At 41.0% G+C, this 8,727-nt stretch overlaps 1 non-coding gene across 1 annotated transcript; it reads right to left on the reverse strand.

The window, feature by feature from the left end:
- Positions 1 to 1,714: 1,714 nt before the first annotated feature.
- On the reverse strand, positions 1,715 to 1,822 carry LOC130937586 (small nucleolar RNA R71). Its single transcript, XR_009068798.1, has one exon. It is a non-coding gene; the product is annotated as a small nucleolar RNA R71 (small nucleolar RNA).
- Positions 1,823 to 8,727: the final 6,905 nt, after the last annotated feature.

Consider the following 8,727-nt stretch of genomic DNA (forward strand, 5'->3'; position numbering starts at 1 on the left):
TTCTTGTTTGAGTCTAGTGTCTCATCCTAAGTTTGGTGTCAATTGCATGCATTCATATGTCTTAGTGATCTTCAAGATGTTCTTGATGATTCACTTGCTCTGATCTTTGAATTCTATTGACTTGAGTATTTTGTGTGTCTCATATGCATTTTCAGTTCATTAGTGTCAGTAGTATACAAACTGCTAAGTTTGGTGTCTTGCATGCATTGTTATTTGATTCTTGTTGCATTTTTATTATAAAAAATCCAAAAATATTTTTAATTTGTGTCTTTTCAAGTCAATGATACAAGGGATTGAAGATTCAGAACACACTGCAGAGGAATTATACAGAAAAAGCTGAGCATTCAAAATGCCCAGTGAAGAAGGCAGACTGGCGTTTAAACGCCAGCCAGGGTACCTGGTTGGGCGTTTAACGCCCAAAAAGGTAGCATTTTGGGCGTTAAATGCCAGAATGTATACCATTCTGGGCGTTTAACGCCAGGATGGTGCTAGGGGGAAGATTTTGTTTTCAAATCAATTTTTTTTCAAGTTTTCCAAAATCAAATCTTTTTCAAATCAATTCTTTTCAATCAAATGTTTTCAAAATCAATTTCTTTCCTTTTTCAAAGATACTTACTAACAATTAATGATTTGATTGAACATCTCAAATTTGTTGCCTTTTCTGTTGAGAAAGGTTTTATGTTTGAATCATATCTTTTCTTGTTAGGCAAGTCATTTGTTTTCAAAATCATATCTTTTCAAATTGTTTTCAAATCATATCTTTTAAAATGGTTTTCAAATCATATCTTCTCAATCACATCTTTTTAAAACCATAACTTTTCAATCAAATCTTTTTAACCACATCTTTTTCAAAATAGTTTCAATCAAATCTCTTTGACTTCTAATTTTAAAAATCTTTTTCAAAAATCACTTGATTTCTTTTCCACTTTCAATTTTCGAAAATTATCAACATCTTTTTAATTGAATTTTCGAAAATTCTCTTCCCTCCTTCCCACATCCCTCTATTTATGGAGTACTACTCCTTCTTAATGCACAATTCGAACCTTATCTAATTAAAGTTCGAATTCTTCTTCTCCTTCTTCTTTCTATTTCTCTTTTCCTCTGACATTTCAAGGAATCCCTATACTGTGACATAGAGGATTCCACATTTTCTTTTTCTCTTCTCTTTCATATGAGCAGGAGCAGAGACAAAGGCATTCTTGTTGAAGCTGATCCTGAACCTGAAAGGACCTTGAAGAGAAAGCTAAGAGAAGCCAAAGCACAACTCTCTTTAGAGGGCCTGACCGAATTCTTCAAGGAAGAAGAACACATGGCAGCCGAAAACAACAACAATGCCAACAATGCAAGGAAGGTGCTGGGTGACTTTACTGCACCTACTCCTGATTTCTATGGGAGAAGCATCTCTATCCCTGCCATTGGAGCAAACAACTTTGAGCTTAAGCCTCAATTAGTTTCTCTAATGCAACAGAATTGCAAGTTCCATGGACTTCCAATGGAAGATCCTCATCAGTTTTTAGCTGAATTCTTGCAAATCTGTGACACAGTCAAGACTAATGGGGTTAACCCTGAGGTCTATAGACTGATGCTATTCCCTTTTGCTGTAAGAGACAGAGCTAGAATATGGTTGGATTCTCAACCTAAAGAAAGCCTGGACTCTTTGGAAAAGCTAGTCAATGCCTTCTTGGCAAAGTTCTTTCCACCACAAAGATGGAGTAAGCTTAGAGTGGAAGTCCAAACCTTCAGACAGAAGGATGGAGAATCCCTCTATGAAGCTTGGGAAAGATACAAACAATTAATCAGAAGATGTCCTTCTGACATGCTTTCTGAATGGAGCATCATAGGTATTTTCTATGATGGTCTCTCTGAACTATCCAAGATGTCTTTGGATAGCTCTGCTGGAGGATCTCTTCATCTGAAGAAGACGCCTGCAGAAGCTCAAGAGCTAATTGAAATGGTTGCAAATAACCAATTCATGTATACTTCTGAAAGAAATCCTGTGAACAATGGGACTAGTCAGAAGAAAGGAGTTCTTGAGATTGATACTCTGAATGCCATTTTGGCTCAGAACAAGATATTGACTCAACAAGTCAATTTGATTTCTCAAAGTCTGTCTGGAATGCAAAATGCACCTGGCAGTACTAAGGAAGCTTCATCTGAGGAAGAAGCTTATGATCCTGAGAACCCTTCCATGGAAGAGGTGAATTACCTAGGAGAACCCTATGGAAATACCTACAATTCTTTATGGAGAAATCACCCAAATCTCTCATGGAAGAATCAAGAGAGACCTCAACAAGGTTTCAATAACAATAATGGTGGAAGAAACAGGTTTAGCAATGGCAAGCCTTTTCCATCATCTCCTCAGCAACAGACAGAGAGTTCTAAGCAGAATACTTCTGACTTAGCAACAATGGTCTCTGATCTAATAAAGACCACTCAAAGTTTCATGAGTGAAACAAGGTCCTCCATCAGAAATTTGGAAGGACAAGTTGGTCAGCTGAGCAAGAAAGTTACTGAACTCCCTCCTAGTACTCTCCCAAGTAATACAGAAGAAAATCCAAAAGGAGAGTGCAAAGCCATAACCATGGCCGAATTCTGGGAGGAAAGAGAGGAGGTGGACGCCACTGAGGAAGACCTCAATGGGCGTGCACCAATCTCCTATGAGTTCCTCAATGAGGAACCTTTGGAATCTGAGGCTCAAAATGAGACCATAGAGATTCCATTGGACTTACTTCTGCCATTCATGAGCTCTGATGAGTATTCTTCCTCTGAAGAGGATGAGTATGTTACTGAAGAGCAAGTTGCTAAATACCTTGGAGCAATCATGAAACTGAATGACAAGTTATTTGGAAATGAGACTTGGGAGGATGAACCACCCTTGCTCACCAAAGAACTGGATGACTTGTCTAGGCAGAAACTGCCTCAAAAGAGGCAGGATCCTGGGAAGTTTTCTATACCTTGTACCATAGGCACCATGACCTTCAAGAAGGCCTTGTGTGACTTAGAGTCAAGTGTAAACCTCATGCCCCTCTCTGTAATGGAGAAATTAGGGATCTTTGAGGTGCAAGCTGCAAGAATCTCATTAGAGATGGCAGACAATTCAAGAAAACAAGCTCATGGACTTGTAGAGAATGTTTTGGTGAAGATTGAAGACCATTACATCCCTACTGACTTCATAGTCTTAGAGACTGGGAAGTGCATGGATGAATCCATCATCCTTGGCAGACCCTTCCTAGCCACAGCAAAGGCTGTGATTGATGTTGACAGAGGAGAGTTAATCATTCAAGTGAATGAAAAATCCTTGGTGTTTAAGGCCCAAGGACATCCCTCTGTCATCATGGAGAGGAAGCATGAAGAGCTTCTCTCAAAACAGAGCCAAACAGAGCCCCCACAGTCAAACTCTAAGTTTGGTGTTGGGAGGCTACAACCAAACTCTAAGTTTGGTGTTGAAACCCCACATTCAAACTCTAAGTTTGGTGTTGGGAGGTTTCAACACGGTTCTGAGCATTTCTGAGGCTCCATGAGAGCCCTCTGTCAAGCTAATGACATTAAAGAAGCGCTTGTTGGGAGGCAACCCAATGTTTTATAATTAATTATTTTCTTTTGTTATTTTATCTTTTTTAGGTTGATGATCATAAGAAGTCACAAAAACAATGAAAAAAGCAAAAACAGAATGAAAAACAGGAAGAAAAACTGCACACCCTGGAGGAGAAGAAGCTGGCGTTCAAACGCCAGTAATGCTAGCTGTTGGGCGTTTAACGCCCAGTCTGGCACCCTTCTGGGTGTTTAACGCCAGAAAAGGGCACCAGAATGGCGTTAAACGCCAGTAAAGGGCAAGAACCTGGCGTTAAACGCCAGGAATGGGCACCAGCCCGGCGTTTAACGCCAGAAATGGCTCAAAACATGATTTTGAGCAACATTTGGTGCAGGGATGACTTTTCCTTGACACTACAGGATCTGTGGACCCCACAGGACCCTACCATCACTCTCTCTCTTCTTCCCCCATTCACCAATCACCTCAACACCTCTTCCCCAAAAACCCTTCACCTATCAAATCCCATCTTTCTCTTCACCATTCACATCCATCCTTCATAAATCCCCACCAACCTCACCCTTCAAATTCAAACCACTTTCCCTCCCAAACCCACCCATAATGGCCGAACCTTTACCCCCCTTTTCTCCTATAAATACCCTTCTTCAACTCTTCAATTTCACACAACCTAAACACCACTTCTCCCCCTCTTTGGCCGAACACACTACCATCTCCCTTCTTCCTCATTTCTTCTTCTTCTACTCTCTTCTTTCTTCTTTTGCTCGAGGACGAGCAAACATTTTAAGTTTGGTGTGGTAAAAGCGTTGCTTTTTCGTTTTTCCATAACCATTTATGGCATCCAAGGCCGGAGAAACCTCTAAAAAGAGGAAAGGGAAGGCAAAAGCTTCCACCTCCGAGTCATGGGAGATGGATAGATTCCTCTCAAGGGTGCATCAAGACCACTTCTATGAAGTTGTGGCCTTGAAGAAGGTGATCTCCGAGGTCCCCTTTTCACTCAAAAAGGGTGAATATCCAGAGATCCGCCATGAGATCCGAAGAAGAGGTTGGGAAGTTCTTACCAACCCCATTCAACAAGTCGGAATCTTGATGGTTCAAGAGTTCTATGCCAATGCATGGATCACAAAGAACCATGACCAAAGTGTGAACCCGAATCCAAAGAATTATCTCACTATGGTTCGGGGGAAATACTTGGATTTTAGTCCGGAGAGTGTGAGGGTGGCGTTCAACTTGCCTATGATGCAAGGAGATGAGCATCCTTACACTAGAAGGGTCAACTTTGATCAAAGGTTGGACCAAGTCCTCACAACCATATGTGAAGAGGGCGCACAATGGAAGCAAGATTCAAGAGGAAAGCCGGTCCAATTGAGAAGGCATGACCTCAAGCCCGTGGCTAGAGGATGGTTAGAGTTCATACAACGCTCAATCATCCCCACTAGCAACCGGTCCGAAGTTACCATAGACCGGGCCATCATGATCCATAGTATCATGATTGGAGAAGAAATAGAGGTTCATGAGGTTATAGCCCAAGAACTCTATAAGGTGGCGGACAAGACCTCCACCTTGGCAAGGTTAGCCTTTCCTCATCTCATTTGTCACCTCTGTTATTCAGTTGGAGTTGACATAGAGGGAGACATTCCCATTGATGAGGACAAGCCCATCACCAAGAAAAGGATGGAGTACACAAGAGATCTCACTCATCATGAGATCCCTGAGATTCCTCAAGGGATGAATTTTCCTCCACAAAACTATTGGGAGCAACTAAACACCTCCCTAGGAGAACTAAGTTCCAACATGGGACAACTGAGGGTGGAGCATCAAGAACACTCCATCATCCTTCATGAAATTAGAGAAGATCAAAGAATCATGAGGGAGGAGCAACAAAGACAAGGAAGAGACATTGAGGAGCTCAAACACTCCATAGGATCTTCAAGAGGAAGAAAGAGCCGCCATCACTAAGGTGGACCCGTTCTTTGATTTCCTTGTTATTTGTTCTTCTGTTTTTCGAATTTTAATGCTTATGTTTATCCATGTTTGTGTCTTATGATCATTAGTATCTTAGTGTCTATGCCTTAAAGTTATGAATGTCCTATGAATCCATCACCTTTCTTCAATAAAAACGTACTTAATTGATAAAAGAAAGAATTGCATGAATTTTGAATTTTATAATAGTTTAATTATTTTGATGTGGTGGCAATATTTTTGTTCTCTAAATGTATGCTTAAACAGTGCATATGTCTTTTGAATTTGTGGTTCATGAATGTTGGCTCTTGAAAGAATGATGAAAAAGGAGACATGTTACTGAGGATCTGAAAAATCAATAAAATGATTTTTGAAGCAAGAAAAAGCATTGCAAAAACGAAAAAAAAAAGCAAATGAAAAAAAAACCGAAAAAAAAAGGAAAGAGAAAAAGAAAGAAAAAGAAAGAATAAAGTTGTGATCCAAGGCAAATAAGAGTGTGCTTAAGAACCCTGGACACCTCTAATTGGGGACTTTAGCAAAGCTGAGTCACAATCTAAAAAGGTTCACCCAATTATGTGTCTGTGGCATGTATGTATCCGGTGGTAATATTGGAAGACAGAGTGCTTTGGGCCACAGCCAAGACTCAATAAATAGCTATGTTCAAGAATCATCATACTTTACTAGGAGAATCACTAACACTATCTGGATTCTGAGTTCCTAAAGAAGCCAATCATTCTGAATTACAAGGGATAGAGTGAGATGCCAAAACTGTTCAGAGGCAAAAAGTAAAAGCCCCGCTCATCTAATTAATACTGATCTTCACAGATGTTTTTGGAATTCATTGCATATTCTCTTCTTTTTATCTTATTTGATTTTCAGTTGCTTGAGGACAAGCAACAATTTAAGTTTGGTGTTGTGATGAGCGGATAATTTGTATACTTTTTGGCATTGTTTTTAGTATGTTTTTAGTATGATCTAGTTAGTTTTTAGTATTTTTATTAGTTTTTAGTTAAAATTCACTTTTCTGGACTTTACTATGAGTTTGTGTGTTTTTCTGTGATTTCAGGTATTTTCTGGCTGAAATTGAGGGACCTGAGCAAAAATCTGATTCTGAGACTCAAAAGGACTGCAGATGCTGTTGGATTCTGACCTCCCTGCACTCGAAGTGGATTTTCTGGAGCTACAGAAGCCCAATTGGCGCGCTCTCAACGGCGTTGGAAAGTAGACATCCTGGGCTTTCCAGCAATATATAATAGTCCATACTTTGCCCAAGATTTGATGGCCCAAACCGGCGTTCAAAGTCACCTCAAGAAATCCCAGCGTTAAACGCTGGAACTGGCACCCAAATGGGAGTTAAACGCCCAAACTGGCACCAAAGCTGGCGTTTAACTCCAAGAAGAGTCTCTACACGAAATTGCTTCATTGCTCAGCCCAAGCACACACCAAGTGGGCCCGGAAGAGGATTTTTATGTCATTTACTCATTTCTGTACACCCTAGGCTACTAGTTTCTTATAAGTAGGACCTTTTACTATTGTATAAAAAAATCTTTTGATCACTTTTAGATCTCTAGATCATCTTTGGACATTTTAGTTCTTAGATCATTGGGAGGCTGGCCATTCGGCCATGCCTAGACCTTATGCTTATGTATTTTCAACGGTGGAGTTTCTACACACCATAGATTAAGGTGTGGAGCTCTGCTGTACCTCGAGTATTAATGCAATTACTATTGTTCTTCCATTCAATTCCACTTGTTCTTTTACCAAGATATCACTTGTTCTTCAACATGATGAAGGTGATGATTGACGCCCATCACCATTCTCACCCATGAACAAGGTGACTGACAACCATTCTTGTTCTACAAGCATCTGAGGCTTAGTGAATATCTCTTGGATTCCTGATTGCACGATGCATGGTTGATCGCCTGACAACCGAGTGCTCGCCTGACAAACGAGCCAGCCATTCCGTGAGATCAGAGTCTTCGTGGTATAGGCAAGAACTGATGGCAGCATTCAAGAGAATCCGGAAGGTCTAACCTTGTCTGTGGTATTCTGAGTAGGATTCAATGACTGAATGACTGTGACGTGCTTCAAACCTGTAACCTACTGGGCGTTAGTGACAGACGCAAAAGAGTTATTCTATTCCGGTAGGGGAGGGAACCGAACCGGTGATTGGCCGTACTGTGACAGAGTATTGAGCATTAGCTTTCACTGCGAGGATGGGAGGTAGCTGCTGACAACAGTGAGACCCTATACGAGCTTGCCATGGAAAGGAGTAAGAAGGGTTGGATGAAGACAGTAGGAAAGCAGAGAGACGGAAGGGAAGGCATCTTCATGCGCTTATCTGAAGTTCCTACCAATGAGTTACATAAGTATCACTATCTTTATCTTTTATGTTATTTTCGTTCATCACCATATATATCTGAGTTTGCCTGACTAAGATTTACAAGATGACCATAGCTTGCTTCAATACTAACAATCTCCGTGGGATCGACCCTTACTCACGTAAGGTTTATTACTTGGACGACCCAGTGCACTTGCTGGTTAGTTGTGCGAAGTTGTGTAATGCCATGGTATTGAGCGCACCAAGTTTTTGGAGCCATTACCAGGGATTATGAGAGTTGTGAAAAAGTATAGTTCACAATTTCGCGCACCAGTGGACGACCCAGTGCACTTGCTGGTTAGTTATGCGAAGTTGTGAAGAATGTGTGTTAACCGTAGTATTGTGCACCAATTTTTTGGAGCCATTACTATGAATTGTTCGAGCTTTGAAAAGTATGAGTCACAATTTTACCTATCATCCACATGATACACGGCGGATTTGCAGGAGGAGGAGTCTCCAAATCATCTCGCAAAAGATATCTTAAAGAGGTATATCTTGTCGAGGGGAAAGGGGAAGCGCACGACATCCCCCCGATTACCTTCACCAAAGAAGATGCATCCGGGGTAATCTCAGGACATGACGATCCCATGGTCATCACGGTTATATTGGCGAATGCAAACCTCCATTGAACACTGAAAGACCAGGGGAGCTCCGCCAACATCTTGCTCGAAACTGCCTTCGACAAGCTCGATTTGGAAGAAAAGAAACTCAGAGCATACCTGAACAGCCTGTTCGGACTAGGAGACACCCCGGTTCAACCACTGGGATACATCTCATTGCTCACAACCTTTGGAAAAGGAAATCAATCAAGAACACTCAAGAAAGATTACATCATGGT

The sequence above is a fragment of the Arachis stenosperma genome, chromosome 6 (genome assembly GCF_014773155.1).
Source record: "Arachis stenosperma cultivar V10309 chromosome 6, arast.V10309.gnm1.PFL2, whole genome shotgun sequence".
NCBI classification, from domain to species: Eukaryota; Viridiplantae; Streptophyta; class Magnoliopsida; order Fabales; family Fabaceae; genus Arachis; species Arachis stenosperma.